A 13,778-nucleotide genomic window follows, 5' to 3' on the forward strand; every position below is an offset into this window, starting at 1 on the left:
GCCATCTGTATCCAGAGAAAAAGCTATGGAACTGAATGGATCAAAGAATAGTATTTTCACTTTTTATTTGTTTTTTTTTTCTTTCTCATGGTTTTTTCATTTTTATTTTTATATAGCATGACAAATGTAGAAATATATTTTTAAAAATTGCAAATGTTTAACCTATATAAAATTACTTGATACCTGGGGAGACGGGAGGTAACAGAGGAAGGGAGAAAAATTTGGAACACAAAAGTCTTACAAAAACAAATGTTAAAAATTATCCATTGATCTGATTTTTCTTGTAAGTACGACAAATATGGAAATAGGTTTAGAAGAACTGCATGTGTTTAACCTATATTGAATTGCTTGCTATCTTGTGGAGGGGAGAGGGAAAGAGGGAGAAAAATTTGGAACATAATGTTTTGCAAATGTGAATATTGAAAACCAACCATGCATACCCTTTGACCCAGCAATGCCATTATTAGATCTGTATACCAAAGAGATCATAAAAAAGAAAAAAGGACTTACACATGCAAAAATATTTATAGCAGCTCTTTTCATGGTAACAAAATATTGGAAATTGAGGAGATTTCCATCAATTGGGAAAAAACTGTAGAATTTAATGCAGTGGAATACTATTGTACAATAAGAAATGAAAAACAAACAGATTTCAGAAAACCTGGAAAGATCTGTACAAACTAATGCCAAGTGAAAAGAACAGAACCAGGAAAACATTGTACACAGTTATCAGCAACACTGTATGATGATCAACCATGAATGACTCCATTCTTCTCAGCAACACAATGATCCAAGACCAGTATAAGCACAGCTTCCTTGTAGTAAAAAGTACCATTTATATAAAACTATAATGTTTGTAAAGTACATTAAAATATTACCTCATTTTATCTTCATAATAACTTTGGGGAGTTGTTGCTATTATTATCCTCCTTTTACAAATGTAGAAATTGACACAGATATGTTAAATAACTTTCCCAGGGTCACCCAAGTAGCAACTAGGTGAGGCCAAATTTGTTCAGGCTTTCCTGTATCCAGACCCAGCATTCTATCTGCCATACCAACTAACTGCCTCAAGTGACAAGGTGTCAAAAAATAAATAAAAAACACTCTTACAATATAGCTTTTTCAATATTGAATAAGTTGTCATGCCATGACAGACTGCTTTCAATTACTGTAAGGATTTAAGAAAAACTTTTATGATCACAAATTAGGAATAATGCAGGGATCTTTCTGACTCTACATGGAAAATTAGACTAGATTACATCTAAGATTCTGCCCAACTTAACAAAAACAGCCAATTTTCTCTTAGTTATCACTCTCAAACTATAATTTTTTTTCTCCAAATCTTTACTGTCAAACTTTTTGAAAGTGCAACTAGATGACACTAGATTTTCATATATATATATATATATGTAGAGAGAGGGAGAGAGAGAGATATTATATCTAAGATTCTGCTCAACTCTCCCCAAAACAACCAATTTTCTCTTAGCTATCATCTATCATACTATAATCCATTTTTTTTCTCCAAATCTTTGCTATCAAACGTTTTGAAAGCTGAACTAGATGGTGCAGTGAATAGACTGCTGGACTTGGATTCAGGAAGATCTAAATTCAAATTCTAGCAAAATCACAGTCACTTAACCTCTTTCTGCTTCAGTTTCCCTATCTGTAAAATGGGGGTAATAATAGCACCTATTTCATAGGATTATGAGGGTCAAATGAGATAGCATAAGGAAAGTACTTTGCTACTTTATTTGTGTGATCTTGGACAAGTCACTACCTCTCTCTGTCTGTAGTACTTCACATGTAGAATGAGGAAGTTGAATTAGATGTCTCTAGACTACTCTTCTAGCTCTAAATCAATCACCCTTCCTACTATCTGATAATTTGTTACAGGAATATCCAATACTAAAATATGATATGTCTACGTCATCTAGTATTCTATGTCTGACTCGTTTATCATATAAAAACTTAAGAGTAGAAAGTTTAGAAGAAGAGTGAGTGAGTGGTACACAAGGAAAACAAGTGGTTCACAAGATGGTAAGTGTAGAACTAGACAAGGGGCTATGCAGTGAGCCAAGATCGAAGGGTGTGTGTATGTGTGTGTGTGTTAAACAAAGAGAAGTCTGGATCTAAAAGTATGATTCAGCGTTTATAGAGACAACATATAATGGTGCAGTGGATGGTCAAGAAGATTTGAGTTCATATCTCGTTTTCTAGCTGTGTGACATTAAGCAAGTCAATTAATTCCTATTTGCCTCATTTTTGCTTCTGCAAAATAGGGACACAATAAAGGGCAAACCACTGCAATATCTTTGCCAAGAAAATTCCTTGGGCAAAAGGTTCATGGAGTTAAAGAGTTGGACACGATTAAAAGACTGAACAACAAACAAGACAGCACATATATGAGCATAGAGAGCAGCAAGAGATGCTGTTAGATTGGGTCTTATAACACTAGTCAGGTGTTCTTGATTCTCATAATCTCTCTCAATCAAGTTACACCGATTCACAAGCTTCAAAGCACCCAATTCTAATAGCATCTCATCTTTCGTGATCATCAAGTTTACTCCACTGTGATGCTTAATTTTCATCCATAATCCTAATATATTTAGATCCACTTTGAATTCCTCCATGACTAACTTGAGCCTGCGTAGCCAGAGTCATCTCTAGGGTCATGATGTCCCTAAAAAAGTCAAAATAATAAATGGCATCTGGCTATTTATAAAAGTCCAACACATCAGCTGTTCTTCCTTTCACAAATATTCTCAACTTAAGACACTGAAGAGTTTAATACAGAAGGCCAATCTGACCTCACAGGCATCTTTTAAACTTGATGAGATGCACTTATGATTAGTATAATGACTGAAGGCTATGCTATCATATGAATTGGGTAGTGGATTAGCATTATATAACAATAAGCTATATTACTACATACATCTAGAAGATCCCTCAATCAAAACTTCAGAGTTATAATGGGTATTAAAGAATATATTCTTTAACACTACACATGAAAAATCTGAAGGCCAGAGAAAGAGTAACCTCTCTAAGTTTCATTGGATTTACTCAAACTGCAACTAACTACTGCACTTCTAGAATTTGAATATATTCTGATTCTAAATGCAGCACTCATTTCATCGCACAAGCTGCTTGATTTAATTAACTCAACAATGTCCTTTATTAGAAGAGTCACATATTTTTCCACCACTCAGGGAAATTCTCTTCCATTCAGACTTAACGTCTTAGAGATATTTTCTATGACTGATTTTGACAATCAGACATCTCCAGGATTTCCTTTTCTTTGATAATGAATATCAGAAGATCCTTAAATACAATTTATTGCTTCTCTCAAGGAACTATGATATTAACATATGCATGGAGCAGGGTGTTTGCAGGGTGAGCCTAGTCAAGCTGAATTTTGCCCTATAGATCAAACAAACAATAAACATAACAGGATGCTGAAGTATTTCTACCCTTCAAGCTTGTCATTGTCAAGATGTGGTCTATAACAGAAAGTTGTTTGCAAAAAGTCTGCTCACTACAGATTCATACTTTTACTAAGAATATCTTGAAAACCTATGTACATCATTCTTTTTTTTTAATAATTATAACTATTTATTGACAGAGCCCATGCCTGGGTAATTTTTTACATTATCCCTTGCACTCACTTCTGTTCCGACTTTTCCCCTCCCTCCCTCCATCCCCTCCCCGAGGTGGCAAACAGTCCTATACATGTTAAATATGTCACAGTATATCCTAGATACAATATATGTGTACAGAACTGAACAGTTCTCTTGTTGCACAGGAAGAATTGGATTCAGAAGGTAAAAATAATGTGGGAAGAAAAACCAAAATGCAAACAGTTTACATTTATTTCCCAGTGTTCTTTCTTTGGGTGTAGCTGCTTCTGTCCATCCTTGATCAATTGAAACTGATATAGATCTCTTTGTCAAAGAAATCCACTTGTCAGAATACATCCTCATACAGTATCATTGTTGAAGTATATATAATGATCTCCTGGTTCTGCTCATTTCACACATATAATGTATCTAGGATATACTGTGACATATTTAACACGATAATGTTGTAAAGAAATTTTTTTCAAAATAAAAAAAAATTTAAAAAAAAATTTAGATGCTACACCACTTGGTGCATATATGTTTAATATCGATATTGTTTCATTATCTATGCTACCCTTTAGCAAGATATAGTGCCCTTCCTTATCTCTTTTAATTAGATCAATTTTTGCTTTTGCTTGATCTGAGATCAGGATGGCTACTTTTTTGACTTCACCTGAAGCATAGTAGATTCTGCTTCAACCTTTTACCTTTACTCTGTATGTATCTCTCTGCTTCGGGTGAGTTTCCTGTAAACAACATATTGCAGGATTCTGGCTTTTAATCCATTTTGCTAACCATTTTCTCTTTATGGGGGATTTTACCCCATTTACACTTACGGTTAAAATGACCAATTCTGTGTTACTTGCCATCTTGTTAACCCGTTTATGCTTTTCTCCTTTCCTTCCCCCTTACCCCCCTCCCCAGTATTAAATTTGTGAGCATCACTTGCTTCTCATAGCCCTCTCTTTTTTAGTATCCCTCTTCCCACCTTAGAGTTCCTCCCTTTATCTTACCCCTTTTCCTCACAATTTCTGTATTCCCTTCTGCTTAGCTTATTCCTTTCCTTTTCACTTTTCCCTTTCCATTTTTCAATGAGTTGGGAGAAGTTTCACCATAAATCGAATATGTCTAAAATTTTTCTCTTTAAGCCAATTCTGATGGCAGTAAGATACCCACTATATTCATCCCTATCCATTCTTTCTCTCAGATATAATAGGTTTCCTTTGCCTCTTCGTGAAATGTAATATCCCCACTTTACACTTTTTCTGGTACAATGTCTTTTCCACCTCTAGTTTCTAGAACAAGGTATTCTTCATATATCTTTATAGCAGAAATATCGTTCCCAAGATTTCTTTTTACCTTTTTTGGTTTCTCTTGAGTTCTCTATCTGGAGATCAAACTTTTTGCTAAGTTCTGGTTTTTCATCAAAAATAGGTGAAATTCACTTATTTTGTTGAATGTCCATCTTCCCTGGAAAAAGATGCTCATTCTGGGTGGGTAAGTTATTTTTGGTTGCATACCGAATTCCTTAGCCTTTTGGAATATCATATTCCAGGCCCTTCGATCCTTTAATGTGGACACTGCTATATCCTGAGTAATCCTTATTGGGGCTCCTCTATATTTGAATTGGGTTTTTCTAGCCACTTCCAGTATTTTTTCTTTTGTCTGAGGGTTCTGGCATTTGGCCACTATATTTCCTGGTGTTTTGATTTTAGGATCCCTTTCAGTAAGTGATCGATGAATTCTTTCAATGTCCATTTTACCCTCTATTTCTATGATTTCTGGGCAGTTCTCTTTGATAATTTCCTGGAAAATAGTGTCCTGGCTCTTTTTTTTTATCATATTTTTCTGGGAGTCCGATAATTCTCAGATTGTCTCTCCTAGATCTATTTTCCAGGTCTATTGTTTTTCCAAGAAGGTATTTCACATTTTTCCATTGTTTGAATGTTTTTGGTTTTGTTTGATTGATTCTTGTTGTCTCCTCAAGTCATTCAATTCCATTTGTTCGATTCTGATTTTCAATGAAGTATTTTCTTCACTCGCTTTTTTAAATATCTTTTTCTAATTGTCCAACTGAGTTTTTAAGTGAGTTGTTTTGTTCTAAGGAATTTCTTTCCATTTCGCCAATTTTATTTTTTAGAGAGCTATTTTCTGTTTCCAGTTCACTAATTCTATTTTTCAATGATTTGATTTCTTTATCCACTCTGTCTTTAAATGAGTGGGATGACTTCTCCAGACTTTCTTGCTAAGCCTCCCTTTCCTTTTCCCATTTTTCTTCTAGCTCTCTTGTGAGAGCCTTTTTAATTTCTTCTATGAGATTCATATGTGCTGAGGACCAGATGATCTTCTCCTGTGGGGATTCACCTGGAGACAGTCTGTTTTTAGTCTCCTCAGATTTAGAGTCAGCTTTCTATCCAGATAGAAGCTATCAATGGTTAAGGTCCGTTTAAATTTTTTGCTTATTTTGTCAGAGAAGAATCAAAGACAAACTAGCAAAAAAACAAAAAACAAATGGAATCTGCTTTTTTTAGGGGGAGGCTAGGTGGTGTTACTGAGCTTCCTCTACAGACTGCCAGGGGAGGGGAGGGCATCAGTGAGGCACTAGCAGGACAGCGATGACTGTGCTGCACCTGCTCTCTGAGACTCGAGAGCATGCTGAGACACTGTGGGGGGATGGTCAGGTCCTGAGAGACTCTAGCTGTTTGGGGTTGTATTCTTCACCCCTTGTGTTTTTAGCTTGTCTGCTGGCTTGCTGCCAGGGCAAAGCATCCAAGCCTGTAGCAAAGCTCTCCCCGCAGAGACGGCTGAGATCACACCCCACCCACTTCAGTCTGCTTGGCTATGAGCTGCCTACCAAGCTCTTGCTGCCACTGCCTGCCCTCAGCCTGCTCCCGATCTAAAGCAAAAACAGACCTTTCCTGGCGAATTTCAGGGATGTCTTCTCTTGGTAATTATTTGTAGGGGTTTGTTTCAGTTAAGCATTAATTCAGAGGCTTGTAATAAAATGAATTCTGAGAAAAAATGCGGAGCTTATACAGCTGTGAGAGAGCTTCCTCTCTCCCATCTTGGCCGGAAGTCCTATGTACATCATTCTTTAAAAAGTTTTAAATCAATTAGTCAATTAACATATTCTACTATGGGCCAGGAATCATACTTACTAGTAAATACAGGAGTTTGTTGGACTGTAGAGTACAGGAGGAGGAATAATGTAAAATGATGATTCATGGTGTATCAGAGGACCCTCTTCTTAGCCCTGTTTGGTTTAACATTTAATGAGTACAGGTGGTATGCTTATCAAAGTTGTGGATGGCATGAAGCTGCGAGCAGCAATCAGTATCTTAGATGACCAAAATAAAATCTAATTTTTCCACCCTCCAAAAAAAATTCCAAATCTCTATATGAGCTAGAAGAATAAACTTGATTCTAATAAGATTAGAATAAATGAAGTCTTACATTTGGGTTCAAAAGATTTTTTTAAAAAATAACTACATAAAACAAAAGTAACAGTGCTTTTTCAAATGAAGAAGACTTTGGGTTTTTGGTGAACTACAACCTTCATATAATAAAATAGTGAAACATTACAGCCAAAAAAGTAAACATGATCACTAGCAGCATTTCTGTTGTTTGTGGTAGACTGGTAATAGTCATGTAACAGTTTGGTTCTAATGGGTCTGAGAGGCTGAAGTGTAGGGCTGGCATTTCCATTAGGAGGAGGGGAGAAAAGTAGAGAAACACTGATAGATATGGGTAGGTGTGGCAGATATGACTGGCATGATGAAGAGCATAAGATTCATCTTTCCATCTTCCAATTGGTTGTTCACTTACTCTTTGAAATCAAAGTACAGTTCCCACTTAGCAAGTCCTACTGCTCAAAGATCTTTCCTTATATATATTCTGCCTGAGGTGCATATAATGTGCACACCTGAGCACTATCACTTGTTTTGATTTAGTTTGGATTGTTATTCATTGTTTGTTTTCTAAAAGGATTAATGACATCATGAGATGATGTCTTATGTATGAATTGGATTTCAGTGAGGCAGAGTTGTACAAAGTCATCAGTCTCACTTTCTTCCAGAGTCTTAAGAGTCCAGTGGCCAGACAAAAGCCAAGATGAGTGATAATGGCCTGAGATAACCTTGCAAAGGATAACCTTGACCTCTTTAATGTCTGATTAAATTTTTAACTACTCCACAGTGCCCATTTCAACCATCTTCATGCATGTTGGAAAGAATTATTCTCATCCATTCCTTCTTTCAGAGGAAGTCACATGTTTGGAATAGACATCCTCCTCATTCACCAAAGGGTATGAAGCCTGTTGAAATGGTTTCTGGGGTATGGTTGTTGCACATGCTATGGCTTCTTGGAGTCACAGGTGAGAGTTGTGTAGCTTCTCAAGGTGGAAAAGGAGTCCTGAAAAAGTTTAGCAAGTCCTCATAGCTGAGATGCTAGTCCTCCTCAATGCCTCATATATTCCATAGCTTGGAATAGTCCCTCCCAATTCTGATACCTGTTCTCATAAATGACAACAAAAAATGACATTAAATGCTGATATGGAATCAAGAATTAATATCACATTTATCATACAAATTTGGTCTTCCCTTGAAAGTATTGCTTTTTAAAATGTCACTAATTTATTTTATAGTAAAATAGTTAAAGCCTAATTTGTATTATATAATAGGTTGAATTTTCTAATTAAATGTCAGCAATTTATTTTATAGTAAAATAGCTAAAGGTTAATGTGTACTATATAATAGGTTGAATTTTCTAATTAGATGTCAGTAAATAATAACAAAAATTCATATGTACATAGGGTTTTAATGATCAACAAAGTTTTCCTTACAGCAAATCTAAAAGTTTGGTGCTGTTACCTTCATATAAGAGATGAAGAAGTAGAGGCTCAGAGTGGGTCACATATTTGATAAATGAACAGAGACTCAAACCTCATTCTTAGACTCTAAGATCAGGGTTCTTTACATAATACTTCAAAATAAATTTTCCTTAGGGCAGCTAGGTGATGCAGTGCATAAAGCACTAGCCCTGAATTTAGGAGGATGTGAGTTCAAATATGTTCTCAAATACTTAACACTTCCTAGCTCTGTGACCCAAAACACTTAACCCCAATTGTCTCAGCAAAAAATAAACAAATGAACTTTCCTTGTTACTAATAATTGTATTTTCATAATCTTAAAATTGTGAATTTCTAAATATTCCTTCCTAGAGATCATAGTGGATTAGTGAGTTAGATATAAAGGGAACCTTATTTTATAAATAAGGAAACCTAGGACACAGATAGTCAAATTTTATTATTTCTTTATAAATCACAGAAACATTTTAATTGTTCATTATCTAAGTCAAAACTTCTTAAACTGTGGGCTATGACTCCTATGTGGGGTTATGTTAACTGAATGTGGGGAATAATAAATTATGATTTTTTTCAGTAAATGTTTGATTTGCATAACTTTTATATACCTATATATCTCAGGCCATGTAAAAATTTCTTGGATGTAAAGGGGTCACCAAGCCCTGATCTAATCTAGGCTAATATAAGACTACTTATATGTTCACCTGAATTTTCATTCAATCTGTCATTTGGACAAGTTACAATTTCTCTGAGCCAAAATCTCTTCATCTATAATGGTAACTGCTCTGTATATTTTAGTGGCTTACTGTGAAGGAATAAACTATGATAATATGAAATCCTCAGAAAAACTATATAAATACAGTATTGTTATGATTGGTAATAATTATATGACTGATAGATAAGAATGACAATAAAATGTTTTCATAGATAAGCATTAAACCTCACAGTAGCAAAAGTTTCACTATTTTTCAACTGTATTTTTGCTTTATTAGAGATCTTCCAGCAAAGACAAATGGCCACTTAATAGGAATAGTGTGGATTGTGGATTCTTCCTCAAATATTAGTCCACCTAGATATGACTAACCACCCTCCAAGGTTCTTTTCATATTCTGATATTCTGTGAAGTACTGACATAAAGTTATCTACCATGTGGGAAACACTGTGTTAGATGCAGAGAAGGATGCGATGGTCTCTGCCCTCATAAATCACAATCTAGTAAAGAAATTACACGTATACAAATTACTATAATAAAGGATTAAAAAAGGGCAAAAGTGCAGCAAGAGAAGTAAAAATATTTCTTCAAAGGAAGTTATTTATTGATAACTTCCCATCAACGTGTATGTTGTTCATTCTTTGTTCTCAAAGAGGAACAACCTCATCAGAAGGATGATGACTTGATTTGCAAGTGAATTGGATTTAAGTGAGGCCGAGCAGTGCAAAATCATGAACCTCACTCCCTCCTCCAAATTCTGGAATGAATAGTATGGAAGTGATCAAGAGAACTTAACAAGGATATGGGATGTGTCTCAGTTGTGGGTTCTAACAGGAAGGCTGGGTAGTCTTATATCCTACATTATTATGGTTTCTTCCCCAATTTAAAGAAAGTTATCATTTAGATTTTGGAAAACTTATTAATTCAAATTTGGCTTTATCAATTGACAGGTGATAGATGCAGAGTTCATAAACAGTGAAACAAAGAGGGGAAACAAAAAAAGGAAGTTATCTATATGTCTGTAATGGTGTGTTATTGACAGTGATTCTTATGCTGTCAGTAAGAAATTATTGAGCTCCTACTATATGCCCAGCAGGATGTGGAAAGAAATTAGAAAATATGGCCTTGAGTTTACAATTATGAGTTGGAAAACAAGACCTATATATAAACTTGTTATTGAAGGCAAAGATATCACCTTTGATATATTTTTTTTTCTGGCTCTCCTCCCTAACAAAAGGGCTATTCGTGTTGTTGTTGTTTTTTTCTTTTAGTCTTCATTTTATTTCACTCTATCAATTTTACATCACCTTAACTTCTAAATATATTCTTTCTCCCTCCCTTCCCCTGCCTTGTAACACCAAAAAAAAAAAAAAAAAAATAGTAGTTCAGAAAAATTGGCCAAAATATCATCAATAGCTATTTCTAGGATCCAATATTCCAGACCAAAAGATCCCCACCTCTGTAAAGGTGAGAAGTGAATTTTATTCAACTTTAAAGTAGAGTTTGTTCAATTTCCTTTCTTTGGTTCTTGGCATTTATGTGATTTTCTTACTGTGTCTATAGTTTTCCTTATTATACTACTTCATTTGATAGCAGTTCTTCAGTCTCTGTATTCTTTTGATGGCATAGTTATATTTTACTGACTTCATATACCACTGTTTGTTTAACCAGTCCCTAATTGATTGATTGGAACTTTATTTCCTGGGGTTTTTTTGTTTGTTTTGTTTTTACTGCAAAAACACATTTCACTAAATATTTTGTTGTATATAGGATTACCTTGAGTTGGATGTTTGGTAGTAAGATTTCTAGATAAAAGAGTGTTATTATCTTTTTTCAGTATAGGATATCCATCAATGGAAACTTCTTAGAAGAGATAGCATACAAATTGGGACTTGAAAAACTGTTAAGAGTCGAACCTTTAATCAGGGGCCAAAAGAAGCAAGGCTATATTGAATTTTATGTTCCAAAAAGCCATGAAAATGGTTGAAAAAGGTAAGAAAGCTTGCTAGCTTATCTTAAACCCTGACTATGTTTAAGGTTAGTTTCAACAATATATTCAACCATGATATATTATCTAAAGTACTGTGGTTAGAGAAATATTATAATTCCTTTTTTTCTCTTAAGTTTGGGATAACCCAAAAGCATGGTTTTACTTACTGTTTATGAAAGAGAATAGAATATAATGAACTGGTTTTTAAAATAAATTTCCTGTATCTATGATCAAATTTAAAAGTAAAAACAGTTTTTTAAAAGTTTAAAAAAAAACTCAGATAGTAAATCTTTTGCTTCTGGCAAAGGGGAACTAACTGTAGTCAAAGTTTTTTAGAAAACCCTGACTTAGACACTTCATTATTAGTGCCATACAGACATTTAGTGATTCACTTTTGATATTACCACTCAGCGTAAATATTACTTAATTTAAAATACTCTCGTGATTTCTGTATGGGGAGGCTGAAATTGTGTAAAATACAGAAGATAATTTTAACTCCTCACCAAAATAAGCATTCTAGTCATCAACACAGAAGGTTGACAGCTGCTAAGTAATGCACTGTCATGCCAGATGGAAGATCCCAGTTGTGGGAAGTGAAACAGATCATTAGAACTAACATTTTGGTATCTATTTCCATTGAACAATCTTTTATAAAAAAGACTATTTAATCAGCTGTTTAAATAATTTTCATAGTCATCACCAACATTTATTGAAGACAATTAAGAACACTAAAATCTGTATTACATGGGAGGTGGGGTGGGGGTTGTTTTGGATTTTTTTTTTTGGTTTTATACATTTTACAGAAATGTTCACATAATGCTGAGTCATAGATAAATTTGCAGATTCATGGCTGATTATGAGTTCTTCCTCTACGCATTTGTACTTGAAAAGTACATACTTATGAAAGAATGACACTGCTTTTAAAAATGTTTGCAAAGGAAAGATGAACTCTGGGTAGTGTATGTGACACATATTCTTTTACCCCTTCTAATCAATCCGCTGCCAGGTTTTATTAATTCTACTTTCACATCTCTGCTACACCAGAGATGATAAGATGACATGAGCTGGGAAAATATTCTATCTTCCTATCTCCTTTTATCCCTTTTGACAATGGCATCTTCCTGGCACTCATCACTTTACATCCAAACTTCTATAAAAATCTTCTTCTTCTTTTTTTTTTAATAGCTTTTTGTTTACAAGTTATATGCATGGGTAATTTTACAGCATTGACAAATACCAAACCTTCTGTTCCAATTTTTCCCCTTTTTCCCCTCACCCTCTCCCCTAGATGGCAGGATGACCAGTAGATGTTAAATATAATTATAAAAAATCAAGCCATTCTCCAATTGAAAAATGGTCAAAGGATATGAACAGACAATTCTCAGATGAAGAAATTGAAACTATTTCTGGTCATATGAAAAGATGCTCCCAGTCATTATTAATCAGAGAAATGCAAATTAAGACAACTCTAAGATACCACTACACACCTGTCAGATTGACTAAGATGACAGGAAAAAATAATGATGATTGTTGGAGGGGATGCGGGAAAACTGGGACATTGATGCATTGTTGGTGGAGTTGTGACAGATCCAACCATTTTGGAGAATGATTTGGAACTATGCTCAAAAGTTATCAAACTTGCATACCTTTGATCCAGCAGTGTTACTACTGGGCTTATATCCCAAAGAGATCATAAAGAAGGGAAAGGGACCTGTATGTGCATGAATGTTTGTGGCAGCCCTTTTTGTAGTGGCTAGAAACTGGAAACTGAATGGACGTCCATCAGTTGGAGAATGGCTGAATAAATTGTGGTATATGAATATTATGGAATATTACTGTTCTGTAAGAAATGACCAACAGGATGATTTCAGAAGCCTTGAGAGACTTACATGAACTGATGCTGAGTGAAATAGAGGACCTAGGAGATCATTATATACTTCAACAACAATACTATATGATGACCAGTTCAGATGGACTCATGTCATCCTCAAGCAACGAGATCAACCAAATCATTTCCAATGGAGCAGTAATGAACTGAACCAACTACGCCCAGAGAAAGAACTTTGGGAGATGACTAAAAACCATTACATTGAATTCCCAATCCCTATATTTATGCCTACCTGCATTTTTGATTTCCTTTACAAGCTAATTGTACAATATTTCAGAGTCTGATTCTTTTTATACAGCAAAATAATGTTTTGGTCATGTATACTTATTGTGTATCTAATTTATATTTTAATGTATTTAACATCTACTGGTCATCCTGCCATCTAGGGGAGGGGGTGGGGGGTAAGAGGTGAAAAATTGGAACAGGAGGTTTGGCAATTGTTAACGCTGTAAAGTTACCCATGCATATAACCTGTAAATAAAAGGCTATTAAATAAAAAAAAAGATGTTAAATATATTAAAATATAAATTAAATACAATATAAGTACACATGACCAAACCGTTATTTTGCTGTACAAAAAGAATCGGACTCTGAAATATTGTACAATTAGCTTGTGAAGGAAATCCAAAATGCAGGCAGGCGAAATATAGGGATTGGGAATTCGATGTAATGGTTCTTAGTCATCTCCCAGAGTTCTTTCGCTGGGTGTA

Source organism: Sarcophilus harrisii, chromosome 2, assembly GCF_902635505.1.
Source record: "Sarcophilus harrisii chromosome 2, mSarHar1.11, whole genome shotgun sequence".
NCBI lineage: Eukaryota > Metazoa > Chordata > Mammalia > Dasyuromorphia > Dasyuridae > Sarcophilus > Sarcophilus harrisii.